Raw genomic sequence first — 17,855 nt, 5'->3', positions numbered from 1 at the left:
GCTCTCAGTATTCTTGCAGAAGAACAACTTTGTCGACACCTCAGTGCAGAAGGCAGGGATAAGTGGATTCTCAGGATGCCTGGAACACACAAATGTCATCTGGCACCAGATACAAACGGCCAAGAAGGAGAAGAAAGACCTGCATGTGGTTTTCTTAGATCTTGCCAATGCCTTCGGGTCAGTGCCTCATGAGATTTTGTGGACAGCGTTCAACTTCTTCCAAGTCCCAGAGGGCATCACAAGGCTGGTCAAAGCCTACTTCCAGGACCTCCAGTTCTGTGTTACAGCACAAGCCAGTACAACTGCTTGGCAGCACCTCGAGATAGGCATAATGGCGGGCTGCACCATCTCTCCACTGGCGTTTACCATGGCAATGGAGCTCATTATTCGAGCATCCCGATGGGTTGTTGGAGGGGAACGGTTGAAGAGCGGGCTGCGTCTTCCACCAATCAGGGCGTACATGGATGAGATGACGACAATAACAACAACAAACGCATGCACCAAACGCCTGCTGGATAAACTCCAGGGAAACATCAAATGGGCACGAATGGAGATTAAACCCAGTAAGTCCCGCAGTATCTCCATTGTCAAAGGCAAGCTCGCCAATGAGAGGTTCCACGTCAACAACGAGCCAATACCAACAGTTCTGGAGAAGCCCATCAAAAGCCTTGGCCGCTGGTATAGCGCAGAACTCAAAGACTCGAAGCAGGTGGAACAACTCAAGCAGGATACAATCAGTGGCCTCAAGCAGATCAACAACACTGCTCTCCCTGGGAAGCTGAAGCTGTGGTGCTTTCAGTTTGGACTGCTGCCCCGTCTCATGTGGCCAATTTCCATCTACGAGGTCACACTATCCCATGCCAACCGGCTGGAGAGACTGGTGAATGCACAAGTGAGGAAGTGGCTTGGACTGCCGAGAGGCCTTAGCAGCATAGGCCTGTATGGCAACGGAGCCCTCTCCCTACCAATCTCAAGCCTGGTGGAGGAGTACAAATGTGCCAAATCAAGGCTGGAAATGACTCTAACAGAATCCCGGGATCCATTCGTCAGAGGTGCTGCTCCAATCCTAGCAACGGGGAGGAAATGGAAGCCATCTGCAGCAGTTGCGGTGGCAAAGACCGCCCTCAGACACCGGGATATAGTGGGGCATGTCCAACATGGCAGAGGGGGCCTTGGCTTTGAAACAACAACACCCACATGGCAAAAGGCTACTCCAACCGAACGGCGGAAGATGGTGGTTGAGGAGGTGCGCCACCAGGAGGAAGCAGCCAGGTGCGCCAAGGCAGTCTCCCAAGCCCAGCAAGGCCGCTGGATGAAGTGGGAGAGCGTGGAGAGGAGGAAAATCACGTGGAACGAGCTGTGGAGCATGGAGTCTAATAGGCTAAGTTTCATCATCAGAGCCACATATGATGTCCTGCCCTCTCCTACCAACCTACATCTCTGGTATGGAGAGGACCCAGCCTGTCTCCAGTGTGCAGCCCCAGCAACCCTCAAACACATCTTGGTGGGTTGCAAGACCAGTCTAACTCAAGGAAGATACACCTGGCGCCACAACCAAGTGCTAAAGTGCTTGGCTGCCGAACTTGAGCACAAGAGGGTAACCACCAACGCCATGCCTCTCAATGCCCAGACTACCTTTCCACGGAAAACAACCTTCATCCGGGAAGGGGAGAAACAGCGGACCAAGCCATCACCTCCAGACTCAGGCCCACTGAACGCAGCCCGGGATTGGGAAATGCGGGTAGACCTCAGCCAGAGGCTCACCTTCCCACCCGAAATTGCAGCGACCAACCTGCGCCCAGACCTAGTCCTCTGGTCCAAGTCCTGCCGGCGTGTCTTCATCGTAGAACTGACGGTCCCATGGGAGGAGGCCATCGATGAGGCATTCGAACGGAAGAGGCTGCGGTATGCCAACTTAGCAGTCGAAGCAGAGGGGCGGGGCTGGAACGTGAAGGTGTGGCCAGTGGAGGTGGGCTGCAGAGGCTTTGTAGCCAGCTCCACCACAAGGCTCCTGAGGGCAGTAGGGATCAGAGGACAGGCCCAACGGAAGGCAATCAGAGAACTGTCCACTGCAGCAGAACGGAGCAGTCACTGGCTGTGGCTGAAACGTAGGGACCCAACATGGGCTCCCAAATGACCACGTGGTGCCACCGTGCGACACACACCCAGGCCTGATCAGCCTGTGGTGGGCCAACCTCGGCAGAGGGTGTCTTGTGATAACTGGCCGAAACACCCAATGAGGTCGGGGACCACAACTGAAGATGTGTCGTACTGGTGGCACCACGTGATCATTGCCAAATTCCACTCCACCCAAGAGGACATCTCCAACTCCACTCAATTGTTGTGCTGAATATTTAGGGATTTTAACAACCAGTCCTATTAAGAATCCTTTGGCATTTAGCAGACGCCTTATTCCAAAGCGACTTACAATCAATACATTTGAATACTAAGCATGTGAATCAGCAGTCCACCATTCGTTGCAGGAAGAGTACTCTAGCTCGGGCCCGGGGCCACTGATAGAAGGAAAAACCTTCTCCCTATTATCGCCTTCTACTAAAACTTTTTTTATTACTGGAGAAACTGAGAAACAGTACAAGGGGGGCAATAGAAGTTCTTAGGGACACAGTAGAGGGGAAAGCGGGTGTCTTTAGGAGACGTAGTGGTGAGGGTCAGAAGATGTCTCAGGAGGAGCAGTTAAGATGTAACCTGAAGAGATGGGTCTTCAGTCTACGACGGAAGATGGGTAGTGACTCTGCCGTTCTGACAGCCGTGGGGAGCTCATTCCACCAGCGGGGAGCCAGTGTTGTGAAGAGACGTGATCGGGCAGCCCGACTGCTGTGTAGAGGAGGTGGGGCCAGTCGGCCAGCCGAGGTGGAGGAGCGGAGTGAGCGGGCAGGGGTTTGGGGGGTTCAGGTAGGCAGGGGCTGTCCCTTTAGCTGCCTGGTATGCAAGCACCAGGGTCTTGAATCTGATGCGAGCTGCTATCGGGAGCCAGTGCAGGGTGCGAAGGAGAGGGGTGACATGCGAGTATTTGGGGAGGTTGAATACCAGCCGGGCAGCAGCATTCTGGATGAGCTGCAGAGGTCTAATGGCTGAAGCGGGGAGCCCAGCCAGGAGTACATTGCAGTAATCCAGGCGGGAGATGACCAGTGCCTGGGTCAAGAGTTGCGCTGCTTCTCTGGTGAGGAATGGTCGTATCCTTCTGATGTTGTAGAGGAAGAATCTGCAGGAGCGAGCCGTTGCTGCAATGTTCTCCGCACAGGAAAGTCGGTTATCCAGGATCACTCCAAGGTTCTTGGCTGTCAGGGAGGGGGTTACAGTAGAGTTCTCCACTGTGATGGAGAAGTCTTGGAGAGGGCAGGCTTTCCCGGGAATGAAGAGGAGCTCGGTCTTGTTAAGATTGAGCTTGAGATGGTGGTCAGCCATCCAAGTTGAAATGTCAGCGAGACATGCTGAGATACGGGTTGCCACTTGTACATCAGACGGGGGGAAGGACAGGAAGACTTGAGTGTCGTCTGCGTAGCTGTGGTAGGAGAGCCCATGTGAAGAGATTACCGAGCCAAGAGGTGTAGAGGGAGAAAAGTAGGGGCCCTAGGACAGAACCCTGGGGTACCCCAGTGGAGAGGGTTCGTGTAGAAGACAGCGATTCTGACTTCCGGTTTAGCATGTGAGGAGAAAGCAAGCTCGAGACGGTGGCTCCGTACTTTTTTGATCTTTGACTCGAGATATCCTTCTAAAGACACTTTTTACATACTTCTCAGTATTGTTTAACATCTCGGGACAGTTTATCCTTGTTTTTTTGTGTTTTGTTTTTAGTCAAATGCCGGGATACGAGCTACGAAGCAACAAAACAACTATTGCCAAATCTGACCACGCTACCAAACAGGGCGCCGCCATGACCGACAATTCCGACCCCAACCTGCCCGCGGACTTGGAGAAACTTCGCTCCGTGCTTGTCACGGATTTGGGCGCAACCATTTCCAATCTAATCAAAGAAGCTCTGACCACAGCCCTTGTCCCAATCATGTCCTCCCTGGAGTGCATAAAAAAGACTATAGATTCTCATGGACACCGCATTGACGACTTGGAGAACCATCTCTCCGACTACAGTGACAGGCTGGTCGAAATGGAGCAATGCACAGTGTCTCTGAAAACTCTCAAAGCGGACAACACTCACCTTCTTGAGAAGATAGAGGATTTGGAAAATCGGTCTAGAAGGTCCAATCTGAGGATCATTGGGATTCCCGAAAAGATGGAGGGCCAGGATCCCATTTCATTCATGTCCACTTTCTTCGTTGAGGTCCTGGGCAACGACTTCTTCCCGACGCCACCCGTCCTGGACCGTGCCCACCGAATCGGGCCAATACCAACGCCGGATAAAGATCGCGGCCGGCCCAGAGTGTTCATCGTGTGCTTCCATTACCACCAAGAAAAGGAACGTATTTCCAGGAGACGGGGAGACCAACTGCACTTCAGGGGGAACAAGATCCACATTTTCCAAGACCACAGCGCCAACGCGGCAAAGAAACGAGCGGCTTTCAACGCAGTAAAGGCCAAACTCCATGAGAAGAAGGTAAAATTCGGGGTCCAGATGCCCGCCGCTCGCCTCTGGGTCATACACAACGGGGATCGTGTATTCTTCGACACACCAGATCAAGCCAATTCCTTCTATGATCATCACATCGCATGAAGACACACTGGTGTGTTGAGGTAACGCGATCTGGACTCATTTTGCTACTATTCACAATCTGGCTGCTAGCAGTCTGTGTTGCACTGGCACTGGTAATATACCGAGTGCATGATTAAGACTATTTGGTAAGCTTTATCTTATGTTTAAGCTTGCCGGCATTGTGTTTGGTTGTTATGCTATGTGGCTATGCCATGTTTACCTATCCTGCTCAGGTTGAGTTTGTGAGCTAATGCCGCCACCTACTGGGTGGGAGGAATAACTGTCCGGGCTTCACAAAGAACTATTCACAATCTGCCGCCTCCTACTGGGTGGGAGGAATAACTGTCTGGGCTTCAAAATGAACACTTACTTTCTGTTTTTTTCTTTTTTCTCTCTCTTCTCTTTGCTCTGTTCGCTTATCTGCTGGTACGGCATAAATAAATGTAGTGCAAATTCATAAACACTAAAACATAAATAAAGCCTCAACTTACAGTATATTGACATTGAGTACGCCAAATTTAAACCCATTGAGTACGCCAAATTTAAACCCATTCACATCAACCATAGGCCCATTTATAAATAAGCTAAACAATTGTTATTTGATACACATGTATCTACACTGAGCACACATACACACACGCATGGGGCTTGTGTGCAGCTCTTAATTCTCTACTTTTATTGATGTATTTTTATTTACTTTGTTTGTTTATTTCATTTTTATTTTTACTATATTTTTTATCTCTATTAAGGTGCTGACGGTACATTTGTTCAAATCTAGAGTTCCTGTTGTAGCCTTGGATACTGAAACAGCTATTACTACTCAAGTAATCCATATGTTATGTTTTTCCATATTATGTATTTGGACCCTTGGTCCCTACGTTAGCCTGCAGGCCGTTCTTAACACTGATGTCCCACTAGGCAATGTCAGATAGCATTTATTTGCTCTCCCAATTCGATTTTTATTTTTATTTTTATTTTTTTACAGACTCTTCACACTGGAGTAAACCTATTATGTTTGTAATCAGGGAGCCACCCTAGAGACAAGTTAATTGAGACAAGTTAGATGCATCGGAAGTTAAGGGATAGAAGTAACCTGCTGTCTTCTTCATTTGGGGAAGGAGACTTGGGGTTGGTAAGTGGGGGGGGTGGGGAGGGTAGAGGGTGGGTTACCTTGAAAGCCGATTTATTTTCCTTGAACGTTCAATGTGATTCCGTGCTCTCACTTCTTATCATTTATTGTATTATTTTTTTTCTCCTACTTGCATTTTAGACAATGGCTAATATTCCAAACATCGGGAGTACTAATATAGCCACTCCAACCAGATTTATCACCTGGAATGTAAAGGGTATGAATTGTCCGAAAAAACGGTCAAAGGTTCTTTCCCACCTGAAACATCTAAAAGCGGAAATAATTTTTTTGCAGGAAACACACTTACGTATATCGGATCATGCTAGACTTCGCAAATCTTGGATTGGACAGGTGTTTCACTCTTCCTTTAACTCTAAATCCAGAGGTGTCGCAATACTTATTGACAAGAAAATACAATTCTCTGCTTCCACTACTATTTCAGATCCACAGGGTAGATACATGGTTGTTGTAGGCACCCTTCTTCAAACGCCAGTGCTGCTCGTTAATGTCTACGCCCCGAATTTTGATGACGCAAGTTTTGCCAACAGGCTTCTGTCCTCCCTCCCTGGTTTAAATACACACCTCATGATCTTTGGTGGCGACCTTAACACTGTTATTAACCCAGCATTAGACAGATCAAGTTCTAGTACTACAACACAATCTAATATGTCCAGAGCTTTTTCTTTGTTTATGGATCAGAATGGATGTGTAGACCCCTGGAGATTTAATAACCTAAATTCTAAAAAAAAATCATTTTTCTCTCATGTCCATCATTCATTTTCTAGGATAGATTATTTTTTTATAGACAGATCACTCCTCCCGGCTGTAGTTTCTTCAGATTATCAAGCGATTGTTGTTTCGGATCATGCCCCATTGTCACTCGACCTATCTTTCGCTAATCCAAAGGGAGACCCTCCCCAGTGGAGACTTAACTCCCTCCTCCTATCAGACCGAACTTTTTGTGAATATATAACCTCCTCCATCGATACATTTATTAACATTAACCAAGGTGATTCGGTCTCCCACTCTCTACTATGGGAAACATTAAAAGCATTTCTCAGAGACCAAATTATCTCTTTTTCCGCACATAAAAACAAAACAGAGAAAGCTGCAATAACCAACTTAACAAACTCTATTTCTGATCTGGACCGCGCCTACTCTTCCAATCCCACTGCAGAATTATACAAAAAACGGCTGAACCTGCAGACTGAATTCAATTTGCTATCCACAAGAAGAGCTGAAAAATTACTATTGCATACGAGGGGGTCAATATACGAATACGGCGACAAGGCTAGCAGGCTGTTAGCCCACCAATTGAAACAAAAAGCAGCCTCCCGTATGATTCCCCAGATTCGGGACTCAACCAATACTTTACTGTCTAATCCATCTGACCTTCTTTGTATCAATCCGAATTGACAGATGCTGTAGACATTGATACATTCTATAACAACCTGGATATCCCAAAGGTTACCAGGGAAACTGCAAGTGCACTTGATTCACCAATCAGCCTGGAGGAGATAGCTCAAGCCATTAAGACCATGCAAAGTGGCAAAGCACCCGGCCCAGATGGGTACCCCACTGAGTTTTTAAAGAAATTTTATGGAAATTTGGCCCCCCTTCTTCTAAATGTTTTTGATGAATCCATGGAGCGTGGTTCTTTGCCAGCCACTTTAAGACAAGCTTCAATTTCTTTGTTGCTTAAAAAGGATAAAGACCCCACCAACTGCGGCTCCTATCGCCCAATATCTTTGCTTAATGTTGATGTGAAAATATTGGCAAAAGCACTAGCAACCCGCTTCGAAACTGTTCTCCCAAATATCATCTCAGAAGATCAAACAGGCTTCATTAAAGGGAGACACTCCACTCCTTTTCTAACATTCGATCACTTTTGAATATAATTTACTCTAAACAGACATCAAAAATGCCTGAAGCGGTCATCTCCTTAGATGCCGAAAAAGCATTTGACAGAGTTGAATGGAGGTATTTATTCACAACACTACAAAAGTTTGGTTTTGGTGATGGGTTCTGCAAATGGATACGTCTTTTATACTCTTCCCCGGAAGCATGTGTTAGCATCAATAGCAATCGATCTACATATTTCCCACTATCACGAGGAACACGCCAGGGGTGTCCTTTATCTCCCCTTCTTTTTGCCCTAGCTATCGAACCTCTGTCCATTGCACTTAAGGCTTCCCCTGCTTTTTGTGGTATTAGACGAGAAGGTACAGAATATAGGGTGTCCCTATATGCAGATGACCTTATTATGTATGTAACCGACCCTGTGGTAAGCATTCCAGGGATCCTCTCCATTTTGCAAAGCTTTGGCTCTATTTCGGGCTACAAGCTTAACATCCAAAAGAGCATATGTTTTCCTGTTAACACTCCTGCCCTACAGATCCAGTCAACTGAAATACCATTTAATCTGACCAAACCCGGCTTCAAATATCTTGGCATTAACATAACCCGCTCTGTGGACTTACTTCTTAAAGCCAATTTGACCCCCCTAGTGTCCCAAATGAAGCTTGACTTCCAAAGATGGAATAACCTACCTCTTTCATTGGTCGGTAAAATACAATGTGTTAAAATGAATATCTTGCCTAAGTTTCTCTATGTCTTTCAATGCCTTCCAATTTTCATCCCCAAATATTTTTTTTGTTCTATAAATCAAGCCATCACATCATTCATATGGGGTGGTAAGGTCCCCAGGATCAGCAGAACGGTGCTTCAGGGGAACCGGCGGCTAGGTGGGCTCAGCCTTCCTAATTTCTTATACTATTACTGGGCAGCCAATATACATAAACTGACATTTTGGATGCATGCACCCCAGACTAATTGGTGTTTGTTAGAAGCCGGATCTTGCCGGTCGACATCACTCCGAGCTTTGCTGTGCTCTTCTCTGCCGCTGTCCCTATCCAAACATTCGTCCAACCCAATTGTACTTTCCACCCTAAAAATTTGGCGACACTTTAAATTTAAATCTCCATCCATTCTGACCCCACTATCAAATAATCATATGTTTCCTCCCTCGGTGATTGATAATGCGTTTCTCGTGTGGGGGAGAAAGGGAATTGACTCTGTCAAAGATCTGTACCAATCTGATGTGTTTTCTAGCTTTCAGAACTTGAAAGACAGATATGCCTTATCTGGAATTGACCAGTTTCGATACTTTCAAGTGAGACATTTTGTTCAGGCCCGGTTCCCAGCTTTCCCACATTTACCCCCCAGACTACCTTGGGACAAGTGTCTGGAAACCTTGTCCAACCAAAGGGGTATAATTTCACAAATGTACAATCACCTCATGTCATTAGATACTCACACTCTTTTGAAAACTAAATTAGCCTGGGAGACTGAGTTGGGGTCGGAACTCACAGACGAGTCTTGGGATGCAGCTGTTGATAGGATACATTCTTCGAGATCATGTGCACGCCTCGGGCTTATACAATTTAAGGTCCTGCACCGTATCCACTTTAGCAAGGCCAGGCTAGCTGAGATATACCCAAATGTTGACAACAGATGTGACCGCTGCAACAACACTCCTGCTGATCTATCTCACATGTTTTATTTTTGCCCCAAATTAAATAATTACTGGACCTCTGTTTGTAAAACCCTGTCAGACATTTTAGGAAAAGATTTGCAACCCTCTACCTTAACTTCACTATTTGGAATCCCGGAAGACCGCGCCACTCTAACTAGTAAACAAGCTGATATTGTGGCCTATGCCTCACTATTGGCTCGTCGCAGGATACTGTTAGATTGGAAGTCCCCTAATCCTCCATCATTTAAGGTCTGGCTTAAAGACCTTGTCTTTTTCCTCAAACTTGAAAAAATAAAATGTACTCTCAGGAGCTCCGTAGACCATTTTTATAAGAAATGGCAATGCCTGATAAATTACTTCACCGACCTTCAAACACTCCCCCCTGATTGAGAGAAGAATTTAGTGCTAGGTTTTCCTTAATATTGATATGGCCAAGTCTTTCCCCCATTTTTTTTTATCGTATTATAATATACTGTACTGTATTGCATTGTACCTCTTTGTATTTTTATTATTTATTTATTTATTTTATTTTCTATTTTCTTATCCTTTACAATGGTGTATATATATGTATGCATACATTTTGCCGCTGTGATTCATTGCTGTATTTTTCATTCTGGAATCAAAATTGAATGTGCACAGAACCTGTATTTGTTAGGCTTTTCAAGGTAGGGGTGGGAGGGAACGGGAGGGGGGAGGGAAAGGGTATCATTTGTTTAAAAAAAGAAAAAAACCTGAAGGGAAGAATTTTGATGATTACTCATGTCTGTCTTGTCTACCCTTCAATAAAAATCATTTAAAAAAAAAAAAGAAGACAGCGATTCTCTCCAGGTCACCTGGTAGGAGCGGCCCGCCAGGTAGGAAGAAAACCAGGAGTGTGCGGTGCCAGAGATGCCCAGGTCTGAGAGGATGGAGAGAAGGATCTGGTGATTGACTGTGTCGAAGGCAGCAGACAGGTCAAGGAGAATGAGAACAGAGGAGAGGGAGGAAGCTTGGGCAAAGTGGAGGGCTTCCGTGACAGCAAGGAGCGCAGTCTCAGTGGAATGCCCAGCCTTGAAGCCGGATTGGTGGGGGTCTAAGTGATCCATCTTCCGGAGATAGTCAGTCAGTTGTTTAGATGCCGCGCGTTCAAGGGTTTTGGAAGGGAAGGAGAAAAGGGATACAGGTCTGTAATTGTGGACAGATGAAGGGTCAAGGGTAGGTTTCTTGAGGAGAGGCTTGACTCTGGCTATTTTGAAGGCCGCAGGGACAGATCCTGTGGATAGGGAGGAGTTGATTAGGGTGGTAAGGTAAGGAAGGATGTCGGCGGAAATGGATTGGAGAAGGGGGGAGGGGATGGGATCAAGAGGGCATGTGGTTGCCCGCTTTGATGTGATAAGTGTGAGAATCTCATCGGGGGAGAGGGGGGGAAAAGATGACAATCCAGAGACCGAGTGTCGAGGAGAGAGTTTGGAAGAGGTGTTAGCATTGTTAGTGGGAGGAGGGAGAGGTGGGGGGGAAAAGTTGCTGCTGATGTCGTCCACCTTTTTTTCAAAGTAGGTGACAAAGTCATCGGCGGACAGGGAGGAAGGAGGAGGGGGAGGAGGTGGATTAAGGAGTGAAGAGAAAGTGGAGAACAGTTTTCTAGGATTAGAGGCAGAAGAAAGTATTTTGGAATGATAGTAGGATGCTTTAGCAGCTGATGCCGAGGAGGCGTAGTTGGCAAGGAGAGAGTGATAGAGGTTAAGGTCATCAGAAAGGCCAGTTTTTCTCCATTTCCTCTCAGCTGCTCTGAGCTCTAGTCTACAAGCATGTAGCGTTTCAGAGAGCCAGGGAGCTCGAGGAGAGGATCGAGCTGGCTTCAAGGTTAGTGGACAGAGGGTGTCGAAGGATGAGGTGAGAGCGGACAGGAGGGTTGAGGATGCCGCATCAGTGGATAGAAGGGAGAAGGATTCGACAGAGGGTAGGGAGGATAGGACAGAAGAAGAGAGGGTGATGGGGGACAGGGATGTAGGTTACGAAAAGAGAGGGTCTTAAGTGGTTAGAGGCTGAGAGGGAAGAGGAAGTTTTGAGGGGAAGGGAGAAGGATATAAAGTGGTGATCAGAAACTGGAAGAGGGGTAACGGTAAGGTTGGAAGTGTGGGAAGATCTGGTGAAGACAAGGTCGAGCTGATTGCCTGCCTTATGAGTCGGAGGAGAGGGGGACAGGGTAAGGCCGAAGGAGAGGAGAAGGTCAAGTACTCCAGATGAGAGAAGCTTCTCAGATTGGAAATTGAAGTCAGGGAAAGAGCTGAGAAGGCCATCCATCTCGCCTAGGAAGTCACCGAGCTGGCCTGGGGGGCGATAGATGACAACAATGTGGAGTTTGACCGGGGAGGAGACAAAAGCAGCATGAAATTCAAAGGAGGATATAGACAAGTGTGCCAGGGGAAGGACAGTATGTGACCACTTGGGCGAGATGAGGAGTCCTGTGCCTCCCCCTCGACCAGAGGGTCTCTAGGGGAATGAGAAAAGGAGTAGGCGGCAGAGAGGGCTGCCGGTGTAGCTGTGTTTTCTGGTGTGATCCAGGTTTCAGTGAGAGCAAGGAAATTCATGACTTCCCGACTCGACTACTACAACAGCATCCCTTACGGTTTAACAACAATAACATCCTAAACAAATTCCAATACGTCCAGAACTCTGCTGCCCGTCTGCTCACCTCCACTTGCTGCTGTGACCACATCACCCCTGTCCTCCAAAACCTACACTGGCTCCCGGTAAAATACAGGATCCAATTCAAAATCCTACTCACCACTTACAAAGCCATCAACAATCTGGCCCCTTCCTACCTTGCCGACCTCGTGCCCCTCCACACCCGCTCCCGTTGCCTCAGGTCTGATGACCAAACCACCCTCAAGACCACCAGGACCAAGCTCCAGACCTGGGGTGATAGGGCCTTTTCAGCCACAGCCCCGTCCCTCTAGTACGCACTACCTCAATTAGGCCCCTATACTTCTATTTACCTTTTGTTTCTTTTTATTATTACTACTCTATCTTTTCAGTTTGTAAAGCGTCTTTGAGTGTCTAGAAAAGCTCTATATAAGTCTAATGTACACTACCGTTCAAAAGTTTGGGGTAAAAAAAAAAAAAAAAAAAAAACACAGTTTTTTTCAATGAAGATAACATTAAATTAATCACACTTAATTAAACACTCTATACATTGTTAATGTGGAAAATGACTATTCTAGCTGCAAACATCTGGTTTTTAATGGAATATCTACATAGGTGTGTAGAGGCCCATTTCCAGCAACCGTCACTCCAGCGTTCTAATGGAGCATCACATTTGTGGGTTCGATTATACTCTCAAAATGGCCAGAAAAAGAGAACTTTCATATGAAACTCGACAGTCTATTCTTGTTCTTAGAAATGAAGGCTATTCCATGTGAGAAATTGCCAAGAAACTGAACATTTCCTACAACGGTGTGTACTAGTCCCTTCAGAGAACAGCACAAACCGGCTCTAACCAGAGTAGAAAGAGAAGTGGGAGGCGCCGGTGCACAACTGAGTAAGAAAACAAGTACATTAGAGTCTCTAGTTTGAGAAATAGACTCACAGGTCCTGAACTGGCAGCTTCATTAAATGGTACCCGCAAAACGCCAGTGTCAACGTCTACAGTGAAGAGGCGACTCCGGGATGCTGGCCTTCTAGGCAGAGTGGCAAAGAAAAAGCCATATCTGAGACTGGCCAATAAAAGGAAAAGATTAATATGGGCAAAAGAACACAGACATTGGACAGAGGAAGATTGGAAAAAAGTGTTATGGACAGACAAATCGAAGTTTGAGGTGTTTTGATCACACAGAAGAACATTAGTGAGACGCAGAACAAGTGAAAAGATGCTGGAAGAGTGCCTGACGCCATCTGTCAAGCATGGTGGAGGTAATGTGATGGTCTGGGGCTGCTTTTGTACATGGTAAAAGGGATTTTGAATAAGGAAGGCTATAACTACATTTTGCAACGCCATGCCATACCCTGTGGACAGCACTTGATTGGAGCCAATTTCCTCCTACAACAGGACAATGACCCAAAGCACACCTCCAAATTATGCAAGAACTATTTAGGGAAGAAGCAGGCAGCTGGTATTCTGTCTGTAATGGAGTGGCCAGCGGAGTCACCAGATCTCAACCCCATTGAGCTGTTGTGGGAGCAGCTTGACTGTATGGTACGCAAGAAGTGTCCATCAAGGGAGGTGCTTCAGGAAGCGTGGGGTGAAATTTCTTCAGATTACCTCAACAAATTAACCGCTAGAATGCCAAAGGTCTGCAATTCTGTAATTGCTGCAAAGGGAGCATTCTTTGACGAAAGCAAAGTTTGAAGGACAAAATTATAGTCGAGCAGTTGTTATTATGTACTATTATGGGCCGGTTTCACAGACAAGGCTTAAGCCTAGTCCTAGACTAAAAAACATCTTCAATGGAGATTTTACATTGAAAGTGTGATTTAGTCCAGGACTAGGCTTAAGCCTTGTCTCTGAAACCGGCCCCAATGTATTAGTACTATATATGTGACATTTTTGATGGAGGGCAGTGAGCGGGAGACTCATCAAGGACATGTAGTTAACTAATGCAGTGGACAGCGGCTGTTTCTCCAGCGTTCCTGTCACATCGGATTTCGTAACGTCATAAAATTACATCTGTAAGTCATGCATTTTTCCATGTTTCCCTTTGATGGCATATGACGCCGTAAATGTAACTAAAGTTCAGCCTCGAAGTTGTTGCACTGTTGTCCTAAATCAGTGCAGACTGGCAGGGTAGGAGCACAGGTTTCATACAGGTTAGAGCTTATTCTGTCATGGTCTGATAATGAAACATTGTTCTTTTTTATTTGATGACTTGTTTGATCGATTGATAGCATTCAAGTTCATTCAAGTTGTGAATGAATCGCGAGCGTCAATGCTTTTCTACGATACTACGTGTAATGTCACTTGGACATAGAATAATAAGACACTTGAGTCTGGGTTCAACAAAGGTATAACCAGTTTACTTCGGTTCTCTCGACACCTGTCAGTCACCTACTGGTATATCACACACTCTCTCTAAGGCGCATGCGCCGTCCTGACTATGAATTAACCCATTCATTACACTACGGATGACGTATTAGTCGTGAAGGGTTGTCCCATTTCCCCCGGGGAACCACTACGGCTTGTGGCTCCAAAACGAGTGACTCCAAAACGAGTGACTCCAAAACGAGCCGAAGTGGTAGAAAAGAGAATCGGGATTGTTTCACATCTTCACTCTCCTCTTTGGCTTTGAGTCTTGCCCTTTCAAAGGTCTCTGCCATCTTCTCTCTGATTAGCTCCTCTGCCGTTTTTTTTGGTCTGTCCTGCTTCTCATTTCTCTCTTCTGCCTCCTTTTCCTCTAATGCACGTTTCTTTTCGTCCTTCTCCTTCTCATTTCTCTCTTCTGCCTCCTTTTCCTCTTTGGCTTTGAGTCTTCCCCTTTCAAAGCTCTCTGCCATCTTCTCTCTGATTAGCTCCTTTGCCGTTTTTTTTGGTCTGTCCTGCTTCTCATTTCTCTCTTCTGCCTCCTTTTCCTCTAATGCAGGTTTGTTTTCGTCCTTCTCCTTCTCATTTCTCTCTTCTGCCTCCATTTCCTCTTTGGCTTTGAGTCTTCCCCTTTCAAAGCTCTCTGCCATCTTCTAAATGGTAAATGGACTGACTTATATAGCGCCTTATTCCAAAGCGCTTTACAACGGCCTCTCATTCACCCATTCACACACACATTCACACACCAATGGCGGCAAGCTACCATGCAAGGCGTCGGCCCGCTCACTGGGAGCAATTTGGGGTTAAGTGTCTTGCCCAAGGACACTTCGACATGTGGCCAGCCGGGGCTCGAACCGCCGATCTGCCAACCTTCCGATCATTAGACGCCGACCCTACCTCCTGCGCCACAGCCGCCCCATCTTCTCTCTGATTAGCTCCTTTGCCGTTTTTTTGGGTCTGTCCTGCTTCTCATTTCTCTCTTCTGCCTCCTTTTCCTCTAATGCACGTTTCTTTTCGTCCTTCTCCTTCTCATTTCTCTCTTCTGCCTCCATTTCCTCTTTGGCTTTGAGTCTTCCCCTTTCAAATCTCTCTGCCATCTTCTCTCTGATTAGCTCCTTTGACGTTGTTTTTGGTCTGTCCTGCTTCTCATTTCTCTCTTCTGCCTCCTTTTCCTCTAATGCACGTTTCTTTTCGTCCTTCTCCTTCTCATTTCTCTCTTCTGCCTCCATTTCCTCTTTGGCTTTGAGTCTTCCCCTTTCAAATCTCTCTGCCATCTTCTCTCTGATTAGCTCCTTTGACGTTGTTTTTGGTCTGTCCTGCTTCTCATTTCTCTCTTCTGCCTCCTTTTCCTCTAATGCACGTTTCTTTTCGTCCTTCTCCTTCTCATTTCTCTCTTCTGCCTCCATTTCCTCTTTGGCTTTGAGTCTTCCCCTTTCAAAGGTCTCTGCCATCTTCTCTCTGATTAGCTCATTTGACATTGTTTTTGGTCTGTCCTGCTTCTCAAATCTCTCTTCTGCCTCCATTTCCTCTTTGGCTTTGAGTCTTCCCCTTTCAAAGGTCTCTGCCATCTTCTCTCTGATTAGCTCCTTTGACGTTGTTTTTGGTTTGTCCTGCTTCTCATTTCTCTCTTCTGCCTCCTTTTCCTCTAATGCACGTTTCTTTTCGTCCTTCTCCTTCTCATTTCTCTCTTCTGCCTCCATTTCCTCTTTGGCTTTGAGTCTTCCCCTTTCAAAGGTCTCTGCCATCTTCTTTCTGATTAGCTCCTTTGCCGTTTTTTTGGGTCTGTCCTGCTTCTCATTTCTCTCTTCTGCCTCCTTTTCCTCTAATGCGCGTTTCTTTTCCTCCCTCTCCTTCTCATTTTCTCTCTTTCTCTGTTGCTCCTCCCAGTCTTTTATTTTCATATCTGCCTCCTTTATTTTTTGCATCGCAAGTTCAATTTTAGCAATTTTTTTCTGTTCCTCCCATTTCTCTTTCTCTTGCTTCTTCTCCTCTTTCCTCTCCTGATACTGTTTTATATATTCCTCAATCTTTTGTTCCTTCTCTTTCTTTTTCTTGTCCTTCTTTTCAGCCTTTAGTCTCCTTTTCTCTTCTTCTGCAAACCTTTTATTTTCCTTTTCCTTCTCCTTATTCTCATTTTCAAGTTTCTTTATTCGCTCTTTTGCGTTCTTTTTTTCCTCCTCTAGTCTAATCTTCTCTTCCTTCTCTTTCTCTTTCTTCTCTTTCTCTTGCTTTTTCTTATTCTCTTTCTGTTGCTTTTTTTCTTCCTCCAACTTCACTTTCGCTTGCTTTTTTGCCTCCTCTGATTTCAGTTTCTCCTCCTTCTGTCGACGTTTCTCCTCCTTTTCAATCTCTTTTTTTTCTTGCTCAAGGCTCTTCTTTTTCTCTTTTTCTTTCCTTTTCTCCTCTTCTTTCATTAATGTTGCTTCTTTTTGATTGAAAAGGTTTTCTCTCTTTACAACCTTTATGTGGTCCTCCTCTTTGACCTTCTGGTCTTCTTCCAGTATCCTCTCTTCTTCCTGTAAACTTTTCAAGAGAAACACTGCCCTTTTTAGCTCTGCTTCGAGACATTCCAGTTTGTTACGGCTGGAAGGAGCATTATCTTTATCACTTCCAAATGCAATTGCATCTTGGATTTTCTGTTTTGCAACCCAAGACTTTGGGCTGCAAAAGTCACATGAGTCACATAGCATCTTTGTGTTTGTCAAAGAAGACGGAGGAAGATTACCCGGATCTGGAAGGCAAGGGTCGGGGCGCTTAGGCAACGGGCGTGGAGGGGGGGAAGGCCGGCCGGCTGGGAAGCCAGACATGAGGGTTAGGGAGCCCATGTGACGGGAGCCCATGTGACTTCCACCTATGGGTGTTGTATTGCCACAAAGAGCATGGTGGCGCAGTCGGACCTGTATAGGAGGGAAGACTACACCGGGAGGAGATGGCATGTCATTCATCAGGGGAAGAGGGCCAGGCGGTGAGTGACGTCCCACTGGGGCCTCCTGGGGGAGGTGAAGGCAAGAGTCAATTCTCTGTGGAAAGAAAAAGCACTAAGGCTTAGGCTGTGTTCGAAATGGCATACTAGCATACTGCATACTAGCATACTCAATGAGTATATACTGCATACTGCACACTAAATTCATAATATGTATGCCAATACCAGCCAACCGTTTACACTGCAGTATGCATACTGCATCCCAGAATGCATTTCGCCGGTCCAGGAGCGGGGATTTTAAATCCTCTATTTAAAAAAATATTGGCTAAAAGCTGTAATTTTGGCTCTACAAGTGTTAACATGTCATTTTATGAAGTTTTAATATGTTTTCAGGAGAGAAAGTAACCATATATATTCCAAAAATGTGATGTATGTATCTGATCTGACGTTACCTTAGTTACCGTAGATACCCGTAGATACTACTTCGACATAGTCAGAACTTAATAGCTAAACAAGTTGTAAAAAGATTTACAGATTTTTTACTACTCATAAACATTTTAGCTAGTCAGATCTCGCATACTGTACAGTGTGAACACTCTGGCA

Source organism: Nansenia antarctica, assembly GCF_963989245.1.
Source record: "Nansenia antarctica genome assembly, chromosome: 3".
Taxonomy (NCBI): Eukaryota; Metazoa; Chordata; class Actinopteri; order Argentiniformes; family Microstomatidae; genus Nansenia; species Nansenia antarctica.
Note: the sequence above shows the minus strand (reverse complement) of the source record.